The following is a 23,738-nucleotide window of genomic DNA, read 5'->3' as shown; positions in this document are numbered from 1 at the left end:
ACAGTTGTGATCGCTCAGCGCTAGCTGGGCTACCCTCAGAGTAGAGCACAGATTACTAACACTAGAATTCTGATACTAATTTTAAGATGCACATGCAGGTCTGCTATTATACAGAATATTGCAGAGAGGCTGTGGGCGGTGGAACGCCCACAGCAACACCCATTGCCCTCCCCTTTCACGCTCAGGATAGCGTGAAAAGTGGCCTTATAACAAGGCAGCGTTAAGCCACATTAGTGGCTTAACGCTGCCTTGTAAATAAGGCAAAGTCCCTATCTCCGCAGGAACATCGTTTCTGTGGCGGTAGGGGCTTGTAAATATGCCCCCTAATATTGAACCAGATGATCCGAACATCTATTGTTTAATGGCTGGACATCTAAATAACTACCAAAGGACTAGATAAGCAGGATTGAGGTTTCTGCCTCTAATTTGGTATGGAGGCGTAGCCCTAGTAGATAACATCCGAAAGGCTTGCAGACACAGGAAGCCTAGCAGACTTCTCTGTAACCTTTGACACCATAGATCATGATTTTGCTGCTATGCAGGTTCTGAGAAGTGTCTGGTCTTTCTGCCTCGGAATTTCTTGGCTTTTGCTTCCTATTTGGATGATCAGGCCCTCCTCCCCCCCCCCCCCCCTCCATGCTTGACTGATAGCTGCTTTAAGAGTTTGCTCCCTTCACACATCATATTTAATATTACTATCCAACCATGGTCAGTGCTCATCCAGCCAGGAAGACTAAAATATTACTCCTATGCAGATGACGCGGTTTGGACAGTTGTGCTCAGGTATCAACGCCTAACACAAAATGTTCTTTTGAATGCAGGCAAGTGGGAATTACCATCAGAAACACCCACATCAAATGCAGTCATAATGGCATTTAGTTGCAAACAGTCAGTAACTCATTGCACAGCAGCACAATTCTAAAAGCATAGGTGATATCCAGGAATACACAATCATTAAGATGAGAGAGCAGACAATGCAGATACAATCTCTCACGTTCTCTGAAGCAATGCCAGAGACCACTCACTAGCATTTACGACCCGTACATGGCAGAAGGACCACACGCAGCAGTATGCTCTATTCTTTGTTTGAAGTCTCACAATTATCAGGTATTTATGGCCTTTTATCGCTATTAAGTTGTCAGTCATTCTCATTAATCCAATTTGTAGACTTTGATGTGGTCAACTTGTTTGATTCAAATGTCCGGTGTGATCCGGTTATTAGACCATGTGAAGCAGATGTTCAGAGCCTGTATCACAAACATCATTTATGAGTAAATTTGCACATTTGGTAAGTTGACTACTTTTCGGTATTCACAAAGTGTACTTCTGTGATTACTTACACTTTTAAGTAAGTCCAACACTACACAAGACCAACCACTGGTACTACAACACTCTCCCACAGAAAATAATGGAGTTAGGGAATAATGTTAAATTCAGTTATTTGTTAAAAATATAAATTAATGTTAAAAATAATGAAACAAGAATAGTATATATTTATAATGTAATTATGAAATATGTAATCTGTTTTGAATGTAAACATATTGTATTGTAATTGCATTTATATAGCTCTTACTACCCCTGATAAGGCGTCAAAGCTCTTTTTCGGCGAGTAGCACACTACTCCAGGACCCATAAAGGATTAGTGGTGAATTAGTATAGTGAAATATGAAAGTAATTTGAGTGGAGTTATTTGGATTGAGAAGGATAATCAGGAATAGAAGAGGGGGAAAAGGTTTGTATTTATATAGCGCTTGCTAGCCCTCCCTTTCATTTTGTGAAGCGTGGACCCACAGTTACTGTTTCTTTTTAATGTATTTGTTTGAAGATTCAAATTTGATTTCAAGATAAATTTTAAAGGGCAATTAGGGCATATGATGATGAAGAAACACTGGGCTTTCTGCTAAACTTTGCTGAAATCATGATGTCATCATTGTCGCTCCTTTCCCTTCTTTGCATCAGCATGCTGCACTCTTCTGTTCATTTTACATTCTTTTTATAGTTCTTGTCAGTCCCTTAAGACTAGCTCTGGACTGTTCATCAAAATACCAAAGATACTGCCCCGGGTGAGTCGTCTGCTATACTATCTACATAACATACCATCACCAGAACTGGACATGTCTTCATGTCAGCTCCATGTTCACAGAGCCATTGGCAACTGGACCCACACTAAGTTGTATTGGGAGTGGGACTTGACCCCCAAGAACATTTCTCAAAGCAAATTGAGACTGACAATTGCATTTTACAGCATTTTACTAAATCTTCTGGCTGAGAAACATAGCTTTTACAGACAGCGCTTCAGGAGAATTAACGTCTGGGCTCACTAGCCAGGAGCTGTATTTCTTCACAGCAGTAGTTTTTATATATGTTTATATGAAATGTATTGCAGAAATACATTTTATTAAAAATAATTACTGTAATTTGAATTAATTCTGTGCATCACCTTTAATCATTATTAATACATTAATAATGATTTCTTTTTCTGTAGGTGGGAATTCATTTTTTAATTTAAACTTCAGAAAATAATTTATATCTTGTAAATAAAGTTTTAATTAAAATATAATTTAATAGTGTTGTATTTTTTTTCACAAATAAAGTAAATACATACAATTAATCTACATTAATAATTACATTAAAATAGTTGCCAAATTTATTTTCAATTAAGTACTTTTTAAATGTTTCCTATACTTTACATACTCTGCAGTGAGGGTGATCTCCGCATGGCAAAGGACGAGGAATTTTTTTAAAAAAAGCTTCTTTACTGGAAAATAAATATTAAAAAATATGTTATGTTCAGTTTTAATGTTAATTAATTTTTATATATTTACTTTAAAAAGTAGAACAAGATATAAAAAGCTATGGTACTATTACAAAAATTTTGATTTATGCCTTAAATAAGGGACATGTATTAAACTTAAATTATTTTTCTGAAGTTTACATTAAAAAATAAATTACTACTTAAATAAAAAAAAATGAATTAAATCCACAGTATCAAAAAAACATAAATAAATACAAACATATCTTAAATCAGAGCACAGTAGCAATTCAATTCATTCCTCTGTACAAAAATTAATTCCAACCAGTCAATTGCCAATCATCGCCCCCATAAGTACAAAGCAAGGTTTCGCTTTCTTGGGCCTTTAACATAATACAGACTAACCTCCAGATTAAAGGTATTATAAAACCTGGCACGCCACATTTCGAAAGATGGTGCCTCCGGCTGTAGCCAAGTGGACGCTGCACACAGCCGTGCTACTGCCATGGCCATGAAAATTCAATGCCGAACCTTGTGCAATGTCCTCCTTTGCACTTAGATCTTCCCCAATCCCTAGCACCACCATGGAAGCCAAGATGTTTATAGCAACTTCAGTTACCTCTGATAAAACCTTTTGATACATCCTATGTGAAGAGCCAATTTTGCACATGAATAGAATATATGGGTAATGTTGGTATTGTCTGCACCACACCGAAAACATTTACCATCGTTCCTTCTCTCTCATTTCTTCATCTTTGCAGGGGTGTGGTACAAATTAAACAATGTTTTATAATGCTGGGCTTTTAGATTCGACGCAAATAAAAAATTACCCGAGATTTCAATCGCCTTCTTTAGACACAAACTGTTCTCCCAGACATTTAGACTACTTAAGATTATGCTTTTCTAGATCATCCGACCTAGAACCTAGCAATATTTTATAAAGAGCCCCTATTTTTTCCTGACATCTGATAGCTTCTACTAACTTGTGCGGTATCATCAATGTTGACTGTTTACCTAAGAAATCCCGTATTTGCCAAAATTTAAAAAATTGGCTCTTAGGTAGGTGGTATTTGTCCATCAAACCTGAAAAAGTAGAGCACAGCCCCCAGCAACATAAAAGCCCCCAATTTGCTTTGTCTTTGAGTCTCCAACTACCAACCACCTGATCCCAGAAAATCGATGGTAGTATCCCAACTACGGAGGTGGGTGTATAAAAAGAAAGCCCTCCAATCTGCAGGTTTTTTCGCACTATTTTTCACACCTTAAAAACTGCACGGAGAATTTTAAAGCGTGTTTTTTTATAACAGCTGCCATCTATTCTTTTAAACAAACAATGTTTAACCTCGGTCCCCAAGACCATTTGATATATCGAAGGGGCCTTAGCCAAATTGTTCACCTCTTCTCCAGTCTGTAAAATATGTATATTTGATAAAATACACACATAATAAAATGCAAAGTCGGGGACCGCCCACCCACCTCTTTCCCTAGGAAGAGTCATGAAACGTGTGGCTCTACGTGGTTTCCCCCGGGGCCCACAAGAATCTGGCACAAAGTGATTGTAAATGTTGAAGTTGTCCACAAGATAGTTCCAATGGAACCAATCTAAAATAATACAGAGCTTTAGGCAGTACGTTCATTTTAAGGACATTAGATATACCTACCAAGGAGAGGTACAAACACTCCCATCTCTCCAGTGATTGCTTAACGTTGCCGATAATAGCCCCCAATTAACCTCAACCAACTCTTTTAGACACACCCGGCTCTTGATACCCAAATATGTAACCTCATTAACCATTCTATTTATTTATTTCTAAAGTTTTATATAGCGCAAACTTGATCCCGAAGGATATCAGAGCGCTTTACAATTTGAGGCAATTCAATAACTTCCCACCCTATTCCCCTATTAACCCACATACATCAGACCCCTTCCTGTTGTACTGTGCAAAGTCTGATTAATGCTGAAGCTATGGTTTATTTAGATGTTGACAAAACATGATCAATAAAGTTTAAATTAAATGTGTGCCTAACAATTTCTCTTGTTATATAGTCAATAAAGAGGGACCTGGTAGGAAACATAAACAGAGGTCTGCACTTACATCGTAAAAGCAATCGAGGTCGGGAAAAGATGAATGCATATAAAAACGCGCAGGGGTACACTTATAAAATCCAAAAACACACATTGACTGGAGGCAATAAGGCATGCGCTTACATAGAGAAGGTAATAATTAGTACATGCAAAGACACACACGAGCAGACACACAAATGTACACACATCACGAACTAACACTAAGCAATACACACACTCTAGAATCAGTAAAGAAGATTTGATTCGTACAGCGGATTTGGGTTTCATCGGTGTTCAGCTTATAACCTGAGACCGAGCCAAATCAATGTGCCAAATGCTCGATCTCAGGTACAGTCGTGATAGGATCAGATGTTACAATCGCTATGTCAGCGGGATATGCAAGGACACAGAAATTATCCTGCTGAAAGAAAAAAGGTTTAATCTGGGCGCTCCTCTCCAACATGTTTAAAAAAGGGTTAATGTACAGAGCGAACAACAGCGGGGAGCAGGGGCACCCCTGCCGCGTACCTCTAGATATCTGTATTGGTTCAGGTGCAAGCCCCATTGAGCAAATCTTGGCCACGGGAGATCTATATAAAACCCTCAGAGCCTGAATATACCTCTGGCGGAACCCCATCTGCTGTAGAACCTCCCAAAGAAAATCCCACGCAACGCGATCAAAAGCTTTTATTGTCCTCAAGCAAAATCAATCCTGAGTCCCTGGACTCCGCCTGTGCGATATCAAATATGGTCACTACCCTACTAATATGATTCACTGCCCCCCTACCCGGTATAAAACCATGGTGTCTTGGGGAGACCAGAGAGGTGATGACTTTAGCCATTCAATTTGCAAGAATTTAGTGTAGATTTTCCCATCACAGTTAACAAGAGAGATCGGACGATAGGACCCGGGAGCTCAGATGGTTACCCTTCTTTTTAAATATAACAATGTTGGCCTCATCCCAAGATTGTGGCGCATCCCCATTCTGCGCTGCTTGGAAGATGGCCAGCATATCCATTTTAACGTCTTGAAAGAAGGTCAGATAAACCTCTGAAGGAAGCTTATCCGGACCAGCCGCCTTTTTGATCGTCCTACTATTGATAGTCTGCTCTAATTCATCAATAGTGATAGGGCTGTCTGTATCACAGCTTCCTCCTGACCCAGCCGCTCCAGTAATAAATGTTTAAATCCCAGATCCCTAGCATGTCGCCCAGTATCCTGCTCTGTATATAGTTCTTTATAGAAGTTATGAAATATCTTGAGGATTTCCTGAGGACCATGTACCATACTGCCCAGAGTATTCTTCATGCCGTCTATTCTTTGAGCGGCCTCCTTTGAACGTAACCTTTGAGCTAAGCAGCGCCCTGTGGCCTCACCATGCTCGTAGCAATCCTTTTTATGCAACTGATATTTTAACACAATTTCCTTGCTCCATAGTAGATAAAAATTAGCCTTACATCTGGCCAACTTACTTTGCAAATCAATAATATTATTATCCGCCGTCAGCCCCAATGCCAGATTTTCCTCAGCTGCTTTGAGTTTGCTATATAATTCCTAAACTGCTAGTTTAGCTTGCTTTTGTTTATACAGTCCAAAACTTAAAACCTCCCCTCTAAAACAAGCTTTAAAAGTATCCTAAAGTCCCCCATAAGACGTGGAATGCCGATTGTTTCGGAGGAAGTCCTTAATCCAACCCTTTATGTAGTCAATAAAAACATTATCCAAAAGGAGCTTCCTACCAAAAGTGAAAGCCCTTGGGGTTATACATGTGCCAAATACGAGAATATACAACACTACTGGCGCATGATCGGAGGTGATTCTAGGAAAAACTTGTGTCTTCACTCCTGTAAATCATAGAGAAGATACAAAAAAATAATCAAGCTGTACTAGCTTCTTATGCGGGTAAGAATAAAAAGTAAACCCCGGATCAAGCATATGGAGCGTGCCCCAAACATCAGTTAGGCCGTGATCAGACAGTAGATGATCTAATGCCTTAAAGACCCTGGGTTTCCTACCTTTATAATTTTGGATACCAGATTGTAGTTCCCTCACAAACAAATCAATATTGAAATCCCCACATGGCACAAGTGGAGTAGGCCATAATGCCAGTTCTAAATTTAACTGCTCAAGGACGAGTGCCTCATCGAAATTGGAGCTGTAAACCATGCACAGCGTGAACTTCACTCCCCCAGGATACATTCCAGAATGGCCCACTGTGCTTGCTTGTCCACTAAACACGTCCTTAAGTTTGTATTATAGGATTAGCTAACGCGCCACCCTGAGAGTTATTGTTGATTGCTGTGAGGCGCTCTTCAACAACTCTTTGTCTTTTGTTATAATTATTTAACCCACAAAAAATTATAGAGAGCAGATTCAAAGCCCTAATATAGCCATCGGTTAGGTATGGGTGCCAGCCCTTTCTCACTTCTCTTATAATAAAACCTTAAATCTCTCAGCTTCATAAACTTAACGATACTGTGGATTGATTTTCTTTTTTTACCCCACCTCTGCCGCCTTCCCTCCCTAGAACCCCACCCACCCTAACTTCCCCACCAGCCCACCCTCTGACCCCCACCCCAACCCTTCAAAAAAGCTTTAGGACCAATGGTCCCGATGATAAGCTCCCGCCACCCGGGTGTCAACACCGCACCTGTACACCCATTATGAACAAGAAAATGCAGCAGTAAAACACTGAATACATCATACAAATGTTGCAAATGCCTTAAATTAACTTTTATACATGCGAACCAGACCTCATAGGGTCAAATAAAGCTAGGAAAAAAGGAGGAAGTAAACAAGCCAAAGCTATATGCCCCAGAAGCCAATACAAAAAAACAGGTGATTACACCTGCTAAAAAAAAGTTAAAAAAAAGAACACAGATGTATACAAGTTACATCCCGAAAAGTATATCAATGGCCAGAGACAACTGCTTTTACTTTACAGAGATTGTAAAAACTCTTTGGCTTGCACCTCAGAGGTAAAGAATCGATTATGTTCTTTATATAACACTTTTAATTTAGCTAGATTTAGTAAAAAAGCTTGAGCACATTTGGCATGAAATGGTGCAATAAGCTGGCGTAACTGCCAAAGCTTTTCTGCAGTATAATGACAATAATCTGGTCTAACAAAAAACCCGACCCCTTTCCCAGCCCTCTTTTTATCAGGATGTGCCAGCTTGTATACAGCTTCCTGGGCAAGAAAGTTATTGAGAGATATTAATATCGCTCTCGGTCTAGCTATTGTTTGACCGGGTCTAGGATGGAGGGAAAACAGTGCGCCCTCTGTATTTCTGTCTGCCAGGCCCACTGTGTAAATTCTGGGAAGGCCTCCGTGAACAGGTCATTGATGAATTTACGAGGATCCTGTCCTTCCGTGCCCTCGGGAATTTGCAAAACTCTAAGATTATTCCTGCGAGACCGATTTTCTAAATCAGTCAGTTTCCACTGAATGTCAGCTTTTAGGGATCGCAGGGACTCTGTCAAAGCCTTGTGTGCTACCAGTTCGTCTTCTAAACACAAGATCCGGGCTTCCGCTTCATTGAACGTAGTAGTGAATTCCGTACAGGTCTTGGCTATACGTCGAACAGAGGTCTGCAATTTGCGGCAAGAGCTTTGCGCCCTCTGACTCTCTACACACGTCTCCTCCCTGTGAGTCATGATAGTTCGGTAATCAGGGCCAGTGAAATCTCTTCTGGTGGACCTGCAACACTTTATTTTTTGGTCTCCGAACTGTGCCCATTGCCAGCGCCTATCTCTGTTGAGAAGACATTACTACCATTGTAAGACATTACTACCATTGCTACCATCCACCTGCTTATCTCCTTCTCTGGTGTCTGGATTCTTATGCACTGTCCGAGGCTGCCCTCAGATGTATCACCTCCGGTGTCTTCCAGATACATGCTGCTGAGGTCGCTACCAATGCCATCATGCAAATCGGTCTTAGCGTGGGTCTTGAAAATTGACTCTAAGTCATCGCTGGAAGAATCCGAATGATCCGACAGAGAAAAAAAGTAATCCCCAGAGTCTATCTCCTTCATGGGAGACTTTATGCTTTGAGAGACCTTTTTCATACCAGAACCGGAATTTTCAATGTTTTCAGTGTTTGACGAATGTAAGCTGATGCTCTATACCTAAACCACAAGCAATCCTTGCTTAATGCATAATTCATACAAGAATTTAGGATTTTACATATATTATGCTTGAGCGGTCATCTGTTTGAAAATCATATGTAAATGTTTGCATACGCGTATTGTCCTAGTACTTTTTAAATTCACACCATGAATGTTGGTAGCATGGCACATGCAGTCATAGTACATTCAGGGGCAGATTTATCAAAATATCACACATGTTGTGTGACAAGAATGCGCCATATTTAACACTATAAGGCACACTCCTGTCCTGTCCTCTGCTTACACTAGCGCACCATGTGCTGCCTATCACCAACACAGGCACCCTTACACCATGGTGCAAGGGTGCCTACGTTGAAAGCAGGTTACTTTGGTGCAGGAAGGAACACCTTCTTGCATTAAAAAAAACTTCTGAGGCTTTTTCCTCTTTCTGTGTGTGCTGCAGACACACATTGAAAAAGGAAAAAAACTAGGATAAGTATACCTATTTCCCTTGTTATGCCTCTACTGTAAAGACATAGCATTTTGACTCATTCCAAGGTCTACCACTCATGGTAAATCTAGGAATACTCCAAAACATAACATAGCATAACATGTGTATTTGTAAAGTGCACTTATCACCCGTGGGTCTCAAGGCGCTGAATAACAGATGTTTATTGTTACCCAACTCAATGGTACTCATGGGTGGATGCGTGTAACACCCACGCTCTACCCATGGAATGCCTCCCTGGAGCTGAGTTCTGCAAGGCTGCATAGTGAACTGCCTTGGGTTACTGCAGATTTACTAGACCATGCAGGGCCAAGCCAAGATGGCCTTGTGTGGCTTAGTAAATATCATTCTAAGTTTTGCGTCGCCCTGCGTCCCCTTGAGTGACGCAAAGGTGACTCAAAACCTTTAATACATATGTCTCTCAGTTTTTACTTCATATAAGGCATTTTCTACTTGAACCAAGTCTCCAGTGAGAGAAAACTACAAAATCAGTGTAAGGAAAGCATAAATTATATGCTCGATAATTGGGATTTACACAAGATTATACTTGTGAGAAAAAAAATCATACGCACAGCCCTGTTTAGTAGGAAATAGTATTTGTTCAGCAAGGAAATAGTGGGAGATTTAGTAGTGCAAAATCAAGTGATCGTGCCCTGGGTCAGCCAATCCAAACAGCATGATCCCAATATAGACAAACCCCAAATTTCCGATGCCTCCCACAACTACTGGTATCAAATGCAGTAGTGTCAGTGTACCAGAGGTCAGCCAACCTACTGGATTTACTAATGGCTGAGGCTAGAGATCTGAGACATGCACAGGATTTAGGGTAGCTAAGTATTTATCATTTGCCCCAGGTTTCAATACACACTAATTCCAACACAAAATATCCCACATGAGACAGCAAGCCTTTTTGGAATTCAAATTAGGCTGGTAATGAGAGTTACAAGCTCCATTGGATTTATAAATCCCAATGCATTCCTGCTGGTTTGGTGTTTTTGATCCTGGAACACTGGCTTTAAATCTCAAAGTAAAACTCTGTGGGGGAAATGAGGAATACTGGGAGAATCAGAGTGGTACTCCCAATTCCCCCAGTAATTGCTCATGTCTGTAGGGGCTGTCAGTGTCTCACTTGTAATCCCACTGACGTTACGCTCTTCCCTGGAGTTACCACTATCTCCATTACTGGCAACTTCGAGGAGGAATGTAATTGGAAATCCCAGTTGAAATGTCTGCGTCCTCATTGTAAGGCATTTAGTAGATTAACATATTTTGTACTTTCATTAAAAAAACTTACTTTCATTAAAAAAACTATTAAAGGTGAAGCCAAAAAAATGTGAACCCCAAACGTGCAACTGCTATATAAATCCATTAAAAAAACTACAGCGTTATGTTCGGATACTGGTCTCAGTGGCTTGATGGTCGTGTGGCGCACTTCTTTAACACGCATTCAGAAAGTTTCTGGACCTAATGAAAGTTTACACCTGTCCAATGGCCTGTTTATTATCTTTTAGAAGTGCTTTCAACTTTAGATCTAGCAAGAACTCATTTTGCTACCTTGCTTTTTCAATCCATTTCCTTCTTCTAGCAATGCATCATCGCACCAACAGTCATTCCTTTTGTTGTACAGTAAGAGGTTTTTTGAAAAGTGCTTTTTATTAAAATGACAGTGAACAAGTAGATTTGTGCTCAATGTCTTGCTGTTTTGGCTGCATAACGTACAGCAGTTACTTCATTTGCTTGCTCAGCTGAATTTAGCATGGCATGGAATAGGATATTATCAGTAGTATTCTACCTGAGTCATGCCCAAGGAGTAGGTTATCTCCAGTATGATCAGCACCCAAGGAAACCGCCACAAAGCAGAGAAACACGTTTTAGACTTTAGGTGGATCTATAGAAACAAAGTGTCTCACACCGCGTCTCTCCAAACTCCCCCTTCTGCACAGAAAAGTTTACGGTTGATATCCTACATCATGTGTAGCGATTTGTGATATGGAGTGTGTGGCAGCCTTGATGGATTCTATCAATTATGTATTGATTTATTGATTATTTTTTTTTTCCTGTGCTTCAATTATTGTATGATTTATTGACGGACACATTGTGTCCTCCTGTTCAGCCTCTCAGTAAGAGCCGATGTTCTCTGTTGTTTGGTACGTATATGTGAGTGCTGTAGGTGCCTTTCCGTTTCCTGACCCTCCTTTCCCTCACTGTATTATATTGCAAATAATGGAAACTGTACAAGATGATATGTGTAGTTCTCTTGTTGTCTCATATATGTGTTGGAAGTTTGATGCTTTAAAGTCTTTGTATTTATCTGAAGGCAATGATAACTCGTAAAATAAAGATTACATGTGACATATATGCACATACTGGACAAACCTGACTCTGCTTGGTAATTTGTTTCCATGAAGCTCAAGTATGTCATGCTGCATAACTCACTGTATGTGAGCACAGTCTTATAGGAACTTTACGTATTCAATGTACCATACATGAAGTTTTGCTAAATAGAAGCAAAGAGACATAGAACCCGATTGATCGCTAAGATTAGATTCTGTATGTATGCAGGCGGTTACATGGCAGTATATCAAGGTAAACATGTAAACTGTAACTAAATGACATCCAGTGCATGCCCTACCACTATATTGTCATGGTAAGTAGATTACTGTTTTTACCACCACATTCTCCAACTACTCTTAACAACTATCACAGTCACTTATTGTTGGAACAGAGCAGTCCTCTGCATGATGATGGAAGTGGACTCCTGCCCTGAGTGCCCCAGCTGCTATGATATCTGGATCCCTGCTACTGATCTTTGGTCATGGGCGAACATGGCTCATGTGATCTAGGCATGTCTCACGGTAATACACCCTGTGTAGCCTGGGAGGGGTGCACCAAGCACTATCTTCGTCAAGATAGGGGGCCATTGCCCTTACCTGGAGTTGAGTCACACGAGCAAAGTTGTGGCATTATACACAGTTTTGTTTACAGTAGCATAAGTAATGTGAAAATGCCTTTTTACCTTTGTTACAGGAGTGGGGCCTAATAGCGAGCCCATGTAAAGTTCCATGGCTGTATACTTAACTCACCCTCCCCCTGTATCGATTGTATGCAGCGCCAGACAGTGAGTGATGCTTGTATGTGAGTGCTTGGACAGCATGTAAGACTTACTCTGCAGTGTCTACCGCCCCAGTTGTAAATTATCTCACAACTGCCATGGGGCAATAAGTACAGATATTAAAATAGTGGAAGAGAGAATTGACACAGTACAAAGACCAATGAACGGAGGCGAAATAGGGGAAGCAGCCACCCCATAAGTCAGCACTGAGCATGAGAAACAAAGAAAGTGACATCCAGTTGGAGTGTCCACAGGAGGCCTCACCCAAAGGACCTAGAAGTGGGGTCGGGAGTAGCTTGTAATCACTGTGTAATCACAGACTCTTCTGCAAACACTCTTCCCGAAATCTGTAAACTCATGTCCATTAAAAAGAGGCAGAAAGAAGGGTAGACACAAACAGCCTTATTCATGAAGGGGCCGTTTTGCGAGCCCCTAATAGCGAATCATAGCGATTCGCTATTAAGGACTCGCAAAACGGTAATCATGTAGGAATCGCATAATAAAATGCGATTCCTACTGATTCCTTATTTGCGATTAGCAAATTGCTAATCGCAAATAAGGAATAACTCGCCATTCATTCCTATGGGCCAAAAGGCCCATAGGAATGAATGGGGAGTATTCCTTATTTGCGATTAGCAATTAGCTAATCGCAAATAAGATTGCGATTTGAAGGGTGCCAGGGGTGTCCACAGGACACCCTGTAGCACCCCTCAAATGATCTGTGACACAGGTGTTGAACACACACATGTCCAAAGGACATGTGTGTGTGTAACATGCAACTCAGAAAAATGCATTTAAATGCATTTTTCTGAGTTTTCGCAATTTACCGCGAGGTCTGACCTCGCGGTAAATTGCGCCTAGAAATAGCGAAATCGCAAATTGAAATAGGATGTTGAATAGCATTTAAGGAATCTCAAATAGAGATTCCTTAAATGTCATTTCCTCGCACATTTGCGACATCGCAATTAGCGATTTTTGCTTTTGGGATGCTGAATCCCAAAAGCAAAAATCGCACTCGCAAAGGGCCGGATTCTCAGAATCCGGCCCTTTGCGAGCCGATTTAGCCTTCATGAATAAGGCTGAAAGGGCACTAAAATTGACAGAAAACAGGCAATTAAATCTCCATAGTGCTCTAGTTCTAGCACCAGTAGCTCTAGTATCAAAGTTAGATGACTGGAGAGCAGGCTGAAAGGCTTTCATAGAGATATTTAGGAGCAATTGAAGGAGCGCAATGACAAAGTTTCTACAGTATCCAGAGCCTGGTGTAAACAGTCCTGCTTCAACTGTGCAGTAAAGCCTGCCTTTTTCCCAGGTGTGTTGGCTTGAGTCCCGTGCCGTGAAACCATCTTCCAGAAATTTACAATCCTTTGGGAATGGCTAAATCTCTGGATTTGTGGCACAAATCAGGTGAGCTACCATTACCCTCTATTCATAGTTGACACTCACTGTGCAGGAGTTGATTGAGTTAGCCACATTCCAAAGCTATCCATGAGAGACTGTGTTGTCAAACTTTGAGAGATCTTGGCTGGTCAAAAATTTGCTGCAACGTTTGAACTATCTGGTGAAAGGAGTAGGCACGGAGCATGCCCATCCTCTGGCATTTTTCTACAGGTCCTCCACTTCCTCCAAGAGATCTGGTTGACAGAACATTTTTGTGTGGATGGGTTTCAAACTTTTTAATAATCCAGCACCCTCCTCTTTATCAGGACCGCCAAAAGGGGGTTTGGGTGCTTCATGTGTAAGTCAGGGCTACCTATTTAATTGTTGAAGTCATGCATTGTTCAGCCTGGTATCAAGCAATCCATTTATCCTGCCTAGGTTTTTCTGATATATTGCTTATCAAGGATTTTCTGATATACTTATCAATTTTATTATAATATTTGTGATCAATGGGCTACTGAAGTAATAGACCGTTTGGTTGACATTGTACCAGATTTCTTTGTCAAAAGCACTCCCAACAGTCATTGTTTGGGCAGACAACTTCATCATCACGACATGTTGTTTCAGCCGCCAACCTGTTTGTGGCCTTTGTGACCTTCTTGATGGGCGGGGGAAGGCTATCACCCACTTTATACAAAAACCTTTTGATGAAGAGTTAAATAGGTTGGTAGTCAAGATCAACTTGATGTTTGCCAGCGATTTCTCATCAGAGGATAATCTATACTTTCCAGCCTTCATTGGTAATGGACAGAGTAGCACCATAGACTTTATTCTGGTTTTGACTGACTTATGTCCCATAATTAAAATTTTAATAAGTTGCATAAGCGATCATAACTTACTATCAATCTCTATTAACTTTGCTGTGGTAGGAACGGAAATTACAACACACATTGGACATGAATTACTCTAATAGAGGTCTGACTATTAAATGGGGCGGGATCGCCCCAACCCAGTTCTTCACCATCTTGATTGCAAATGATAAAGAAGTAATAATGATGTACGTTTGACACCACAGTGCAATCTTGTTATCATCTTAAATAGCTTTGGCAAGTTTTGTCAATCTATATTTCAAATGTATCATCTAAGAAATCCCAGAGAGCCCGCATTATATAGATGGTTTAATTTAGTCTGTTCGGCTGCATTAAGGCACCTCAAATCTGCCCTTAAAGCTTCCCCTTGAAACAACAAGGCTATAAAACAAGCTAGATAGGCTTATAATGCAGCCCTGGAAGAAGAAAGAAATCAGAAGATCTGCTTGGGAAGACCCCGAAGCAGCTGCAAACTCAAGGGATAATAGAACTTTCTGGGAAGTTGTCAACTCACCATTTTCTACAGAGGGCATCATCTCTAACGTTGAGTGTCTCATTCCCATTGACTCCTGGCTAGCCCATTTTGTTAAGGTTTTTGATCCGGAAAAGGGTAATCAGCCAATTACCTGGTGTCATGTGTCAGCACTTAATTAATATGAAAGGTGCACTTAGATTGAGTAGCTTGATTGAGATGTCAGCAGTAATAACTGCCATAAATAGGACTGCAGTGGGAAAAGCCCCAGGACCCAATGGCGCTCCTGTGGACATTGTATGTTGGGCACCATTAATTACAATTGTTATACAATCCTCAATTAAGGAGTAATTGCCCAGGTCAATAGTTTGAATTTATTTTTGCTTGTTTTCTTCTTATTAAAGGTTTTCAAAAACACAATGCAAGATGTGGTCAAAATTACATCCATTGTGCTTAGTAGCATGACATATGAGCAAGGCCACAGGCAAGAATATACAGATGTCACAGCACCTAGAAAGTCAATTTTAGTGGAGGGTGCACTGTACAAGAGAGCCCCATTCGAGAAAGCATTTCACAAACCAGAAAACAAACAAACAAACATTTCAATCTCACTAAGGTCAGAGAGAACCTAGTCCTGTTGTGCTGCTCGAACCAGCCAATTCTGCATTCTGAGAGGCTCTGTCCACCGACCCGTTAATTCTTCATTTATCCTCCCCTGTTGAGTGCCATTGCACTATTCTGACTACGGTCAGCTGCCTTGTGCTTGTGGGAACTGATCAAAGGTTTTTTTCTCGGAAGTGAAAGGCCCACAAGGCGCAGATGGCAGCCCGCATGGCGGAGAGGAGACGGCCACAGGCCACCGACGAGTAGCGACCTAGCGAGAGGCCGCTGAAGAAGTGTGCTGCCTAGCCCAGAGTGGCGATGTGGTAGAACATGAGCACCCCTGCTGCTTGGCGCTGGGGCCACCAACGATCGGATGAGTGTACCTGTAACCTGCGAGGAGACTAGGCCAGTCAGTGCCACTCACAGAGGGCGGAGAGCATTGACTCTGGGCTTGCATGCCGCAGGCTGAAGGGTCCCCGCTGGAGGAGAATCATCCGCTCGTGACATCTGGTGCAGGCCTGCAACCGGAGGTGTAGCCCTGGACTGGCTCCTTGGTGAGGCCAGACTTGTGGGACGCATCGTGACAGAGGCCTGAGGGTGCTCCCGGCTTCTAGGCCTGCTGATCGCTGGGGACAGAGGAGGCAGCTGAACCTGCGCAAGAGAAAAACTGACGCGGCGAACGCTGATCACGCTGCGTTCACAAGGTACATTGCCGGATTGTCTGAGCCTGTGCCGCCCAGACCGGAGCATCGCTGACCCGGCGGACCACTGTGTGTGCCCAAGGCAGGGACAAAAGCATGGCTGACTCAAGAACTGAAATCCTCTGACAAATGATAATTGGTGCCGCAGGGTGCTGCCGGCCTGACGTGTCCCGATGAACTCGATGGCGCATCTGGCTCAGTAAATGAGATGAGAGTGGCCAGAGCACTGCTTTTTCAGTCGACTGGCAGTTGGGGAGACGATTGGGCTCAACGCATGGCAATCACAGGTTTGTGGGATCTGAAACTGAGCAGGGCCTGGATCATAAGACATTGTCCATGCTCCACATAGTAAGAACTGCAATACATCAATGCCAAGCAATCTCACGGGGAGTGAGTGGATGTCTTTGGCACCTGAGTCACCGATTGCCTTACCACCGTAAGTGGCAGACTGTGGGAGCCCAGATGCTCGCAGTGGGCAGTGGACCTAGCCATAATACGTGGGACACAAAATTGTTCGCAATATAGGCAACCTGCGAACCCGACAAGGGAGGTCATCATCAAGTAATACAGCAGGGGGGTTGCCTTGTGATCTACCATTAATCCAGGTTGGTGAACTGTGGCACCACACACGCTACTTCAGTGCATTACCCGTGGGGAGCTTAGCTGGGGCCTGAGGAGCCTCAGGGAGCCCCAAAAATAAAACCAGCCAACAGTGCAGGATGGGCAAGCCTCGTGTAGGTACGAGCGCAATTCGCGTGCAACTGGCACCGGACCCACACAGCCAACTCAGTCACCTGGAGACATGTGCACATTTGCCTTGTCCACGCTGGAATAAAAAATAGACTCCGTTCTTCAGGCCGCGGCGAACATTGGCAAAACACTGACACAGACCAGAGCATCGCTAGAAAGCCACAAAGATAAAGTCACGTCTGACTTTAAGCTCCTTCATGCAGACCATAAGAAGCTGGCTGGCAAAGTCGGTGCGCTAGCGGCGGAAATGACAGAAGTGGCCCCAATAGCCAAGGCACTGACGGTAAAGGTTGGTGAGCTCATTGCGCGGCTGCCCTCTCTGGAATGCAGGGTGGATGATGCTGAGGGCCAATCCCGCAGGAACAATGTCCATGTGGTGGGGCTGCTGGAAGGTGCTGAAGGCAAAGGTGCACCTGCATACACCGAAGCCTGGCTGAAATCCCTGATGTCAGCAGACTCTCTCTCTCCCTATTTCACAGTGGAGTGCGCACACAGGGTACCATCGGGACAACCTCAGCCGGGAGTCAGGCCTCACCCCTTCTTATTCCAGCTTCTAAATTTCAAGGACAGGGATACACTCCTCCATGAGACCAGGAAGATGGAGTTGATTAAGGTGGACGACTCCAGGTACTTTTCTTCCCGGACTATGCTATGGGGGTACAGAGAAAACGAAGCATGTTCCTCCTAGTCAAGCGGCGTATGCTTGACCTATATATAAAGTACTCGCTGAAATTTCCAGCCGGCCTACAGGTAGTTGCTGACAGGACCACCCACTTCTTCAATGGGGCAAACGAAGCATGGGACTGGCTCGAGTCAGCGGGTCATCACACTTCACCAAGCCAGAGAGGCAACACCATGGAGCCATGTGTGGGAAGTCACAGGAGTCGTCGCAGAAGAAACCGAATGCGCGCAGTGGGCCCCACTAGTCAGTCAACAGCTAAACCTAATCCTGAACAGGTGCTCCGGGAGAGATAAGGTGTTCTGAGAGCAGTTGCCAACATGAGAACTCGTCAACCCAGCTGTGACACTGATGCCTCATCGGTATGATCATAGAGCAGGAGCAGCTCTATAGCGGTGTGGCCGGCTGGCAAGGACCTGCAATCGCTCCCCATGGTGACGCCACAGACTGCTGATGACTTAATGTAATGATTTTCCATACTACATGTTGGTGCACATGTGTAGCTGCGCCGACCTGCCCAGTTGCCCTGGGAAGTTACGTATACGTCACACAAGAAACCCTGGTAATGTATGTTTGCGCTATGCTAAGCCTCACAATTAGTCTCAACCCCTCCTAAAGAAGAACATAATTCAGCTTGTACGCAGACTGAGCCTATAACTGAAAGCGTTACCCAAAAAAAGCTAAACAGGAATTTTATTGAGACAATAGTCAACACAATTTTTAAACAAATGGAAAATCAAATGATCAAACAGTTTAATATAATTTTTAAAAGATTAGATAGATTGGAAAATCTGGTCAAAAAGGAAGATGCAAAAAAGGAAGATGCAAAAAGGAAAGGGGTGATTAGTCTTGATCTGTTAAGAGGAGAATGTTTATTGAAAGATGTGGAGGCTGCTAGTAAGGGCATTCTGGGAGGTGGGCCTAATATCCCTAGTAGTACTCCTACCACTAATACTGTCCCCACGGATGTTTCTGCAGGAAAAAACGAATCCGTTTCAACATCACAGCATACTCTGGCTGTAGCAGCTGGACCGCCCTGCCCCACTAGTGTGGCTGCCGGAATACCAAAGGGCGGATCTATCTCTGCCATCACGAAGTCGGGGAAATCCATTAATACTACTGGTTTAGATAAAGGTCAAACTGCTGCTACTAGGCCCTTAAAAAATTTGGGGCCAGCCCTTCACCTGCCCCCTGCCCTTATGTTCTAATCTTAGCAGGTGTACCATCGCTTAGGGAGGGACTAGGTGAGTCATGGGTCCAGTTGAATAACAAGTGTATTGACTGGTTAATTAAACACAATCTTGTCAGTTCGCCGAGTTAGCTGGGTTGGTCCCTTGTTTAAGATCATCAATGGAGACTGCATTGTACTTAATTTTAGGCACCCCTCCACAGTAAAATTTATACTTAATAGCAACAACATTCCTTCAAGCCCCTCAACTGTTGTAACTCTATTGCCGTTGAGTTACTTCTATAGGCCCCCACAGAGACCATTCAGCCCAGCTCCACCGCCTTATCCACTGTATAATAGATACAGTGTGTTATCGGAGCTGGAGGCCCTGGACTGACCACCAGATATCCTCTTAGCTAGGGCAGCTGGTGACTATTTGAACACAACTGGTCCCGTGGGAGGATTGATAACTGGCTCCCCTATGGGGGTGTCTAATGGCAATATAGAGCCTGCACTGTTACCTGACCCTATAATAACTGCTCAAGTCATCGTCGCCCCTACACCGCCTGATAAATTGACAATCTTGAGTTGGAACATTGCAGGTCTAACTGCAAAACTAAAATGAAGGGATTGGACAGATTGGGTGACTGATATCTTAATGTTCCAAGAAACTTGGTGCACTAGCTCTCTACTCCATGAGGGATACAGCTGCTACAACCAAACTGTACCTACTCCGGCTATGGGCCGACCTAGTGGGGGTTTATCTATTTGGGTTAAGATTACTGCAGGAGCTAAAATTGAATGCTTGTAGACCAATGATATGAGTTTCCAGGTGTTAATTTATACTAACAGGATAAAGTTATGTTTAATTAATTTTTATAATATTGACTTCGCATCTCATCCCAATGCAAATTGTATAAGATTGTTTGATTTTATTGATGGAATTACAGATGGTCAAAAGTACGGCAAACTTGATGGCATATGTTTAGGAGTTGATTTTAATGCACATATCTATCCCAGAACCACTCCCTGCAAAAGAGGGGAAGAATTGCTGAATCATTTAGCCACACGAGATCTAGTTAATGTTATGGAGAAGGCAAACGTTATCGCGAATAAGGGACCTGTGGCAACCTATGTTGGTCGTGGGAGTTCAACCACAATAGATTATGTATTTGTATCCTCCTTGCTTGGGGATTGTCTATTAGAGGCTGAGGTGGTTAGTACCATATATAGTGACCACGACTCAATTTTGACCAGCTTTAAGTCCATTAAAAAAACTGGGTAACTGTAGAGAAATTGGGGCAAAAAACCTGGTAGTGTCAACAGACAAACTTAGGGTAGTCTGGAAGGGGATAGATAATAAGGGGGTCTTAGCTTGTACCATTAAAACGCACCCTTCCTTAGTGTCTGTCTGTTTATCTACTGATAATTCTGGACATGACATTATTGAGGTTTTTACAGGGTTGTGTAGGGCCATAAAAAAGGAGACTTCTAAACCAGTCGTAGCCAATAATAATAAAATTCCATGGTGGTTTGATACTTCGTGTTCCAAAGCTAATCGAGAATTACGGGCTGCTCTTGTGGCTGAACCTCGGGACCAGTCACTGGTGAGGAGACTGAGGTTAATTCATAAGCGCACTGTAAAAATACGAATAGAAGAGCTACTAAAGGACCACTGGGGATCTTTGGTGCGCACGGCAGCACTGAGGGATGTCGCCTGGTTCTGGAGCGAGGTTAAGGATTTGAGATCAATTGGATCAAATATTACCCCCATAAATTGCAATATACCAGGGGACATTTGGATGAACCATTTCTCAAGTATTTATGCTGCACCGCATTTATCCACTGAAACCTTTTACTCCTCTATGGCATTAAATATCTCTATAATAGAGGTGGAGGATGCCATTTCACAAAGTGCGGGCAATAAAGCTCCTGGACCTGATGGACTATCCATCAATCAAATTAAATCAGAGCCTGACTTTTGGCCACCATTATTGTGCAATATTTTTAATAATTTATCCCATACCCCAGTCCCAGTAACATGGTCGAATAGCACTATCGTGCCAATCTTCAAGAAAGGCGATAGACTAGATCCTGGATGTTATCGCCCCATATCTTTAATTGATAACACCTTGAAGATTTTAGGAAGGGTCATTTTTAACAGGACCTGGACTTGGGCAGAGGAAAATATGATTTTATACTCGTGCCAGCTAGGCTTTAGAAGTAACGTGGGGACTGTGTTGCAATGCTTAAACTTAAATTTATTATTGGTCAAATACAGCATTGCCAAAAATCCCCATTGTACTTGGGGTTCATGGATTTGAGTTCTGCTTTTGATTTTGTTAACCGGTCCCGTTTATGGTCAGTTCTGTTAAATTATGGGTTAGATGAGTCTCTTGTTTATTTTTTGGCCCACCTACACAGTGACTTGAAAGCCCCTGTTCGAATAAATAATGACGGTGAAGTCTCAGGGGACATTTTAATTGGCAGGGGGTCAGACAAGGCTGTGTCTTGACCCCCCTGCTTTTTATTCTGTATATAAATGAATTAAGTAATTCTTTGTGTAAATTAACTAGGGATGTCCCAAATATCAACCGAAAACCACTTCCCGCATTACTTTATGCGGACGATGCGGTCCTTATGGGCCGCACACCCAATGCACTGCGTATTTTAATAGCTGGTTTTGTCTCATACATGGCTGACCTTGGCCTATGCACTAATTTTAATAAATCCTTTATAATGTCATGTGGACCAAAAAAACATAAAATCCGTCAAATTATGTCAGGAAATAATGTTTTATAAAGAACTAGCACTTTCCCCTACTTAGGCCTGTTGTTTTCCGACTCTGGATCTTGGCAGCCCCATGTTGCCTGGGGGAGGAATAAAATGGGTAAAGCCATTAACTCCATAATCAGCCTCCGCCAACCCAAACATGCTGAGGTCATAACACCTTTGCTACAAATCTACAAAACCCATTGTTTACCAACAGGAACCTATGGTGCTGAGGTTTGGGGATACTCAAACTGCACCAACATACAGTCTGAAGAGAATAGATTTTGTAGGAAGGTTTTTGGGGGGGTTATTTCAGCTCCAACTTATGTATGCCACAGGGAATTGTATCTCCCATATACAGAGGACTTTATAAGATCTAGGCCCGCCCTGTTTTGGCTGAAAATATGGCGGAACCCTGCTGCCTCTCTGACCCGTGAAATCATCACAAATTGCTTAAAATGCGAGCGGGCTAAATATATACCCTAGCTCAGGGCAGTGGAGGAAAGCTTAGTAAGTGTGGAAAAGGGCCATTTATTTTCATCACCACTAACTATTGATTGCACACATTAGCGCTTGGACGCCCCCGGGCAGCAATCGCGCTCTACAAATCGACATACAAATACAAATACAAATACAAGACTCTAGTAAAAAGGGCTCTGTATGACCTATACTGCAAAGTGAGGGAAAGGACCGAGTTTCTAAAGCCGGCTATCATTAGGTACATCCCCCTTCTAGAACCTTGCGGTAGGCCAAACAACATGCCTCAGGGATACCTGCGCAAAGTAATGGGTAGATGGAATAGGAGTTTGTTGTTTCGTTTCAGGGACGGAAACATTAAAAATCTACTTTGCTTCCCACTTGAACACTTCGCCAGTAGGATCTCTCTGGCAGCTAACAAATCTAAGCAGGTGTTCAGAGTTCTGAACGAGTTAACCACAGACGACAGGACCCTACCAGCCCAGACCCCTACTCAGGAGGCCTGCGACACCTTGAACTCGTTTTTCTTAGAAAAAATTTCCATTATCAAAAAATCCATTCCCTCACTCCCCCAACTGTCACTACTGGATAAATCCCTCAACAACCCCCTGTCTTTCACTTCTTTTCCGATTCTAGACTCCTCTTCTCTGGCGGAACTAGCCACTCGCGTAAAATCCGGCTCCCGAATGACTGCTGTCCACCGTCCGTTCTGCGGAGCATATGTCTCAATTTACCTGACAGTATCCTACATCTACTTAATAGCTCCCTCAGCAGCGGCATTTGCCCCACCTCCTTTAAGGAAGCCATTCTGGGACTCCTACTAAAAGAAACTGGGGCCGACATGACGGAGCCATCGAACTACTGCCCCATCTCCCTTATTTTTCTAAACTTATGGAGGCTCACGTCACTCGCTGCTTGTCCAGGTTTATAGAATCCTCCGGCTATCTCGTACCAACCCAGGCCGGCTTCAGACCCGCCCATTCCACAGAAGCCGTTATCCTGGCAGTCCTTGACCAGAGAATACCAAAAATAGACCAAAAATTCTCTTTGAAATTCTGAAACAACAATCAGACAAATTGGCCAAATCGTCACTCTTAACACCGACTTCACAGCTAAGTAGTGACAAATTTTCCTCATTCTTCAAAGCAAAAACAAATTCCCTCCAACTTGAACTTAATACGGCGGCAATCAACTTAGCTACCCCAAAGATCATTCAAGCAACTAACCTGGTACAACATAAGCTAATTCTGCCCAAAACACCTCCGACCCCAACAATTTCCGACAAATAACCAACATTCCCATGCTAGCAAAGGTCTTGGA

The sequence above is a fragment of the Lissotriton vulgaris genome, chromosome 11 (assembly GCF_964263255.1).
Source record: "Lissotriton vulgaris chromosome 11, aLisVul1.2, whole genome shotgun sequence".
Lineage (NCBI taxonomy): Eukaryota > Metazoa > Chordata > Amphibia > Caudata > Salamandridae > Lissotriton > Lissotriton vulgaris.
This window is presented reverse-complemented; position numbering follows the sequence as displayed.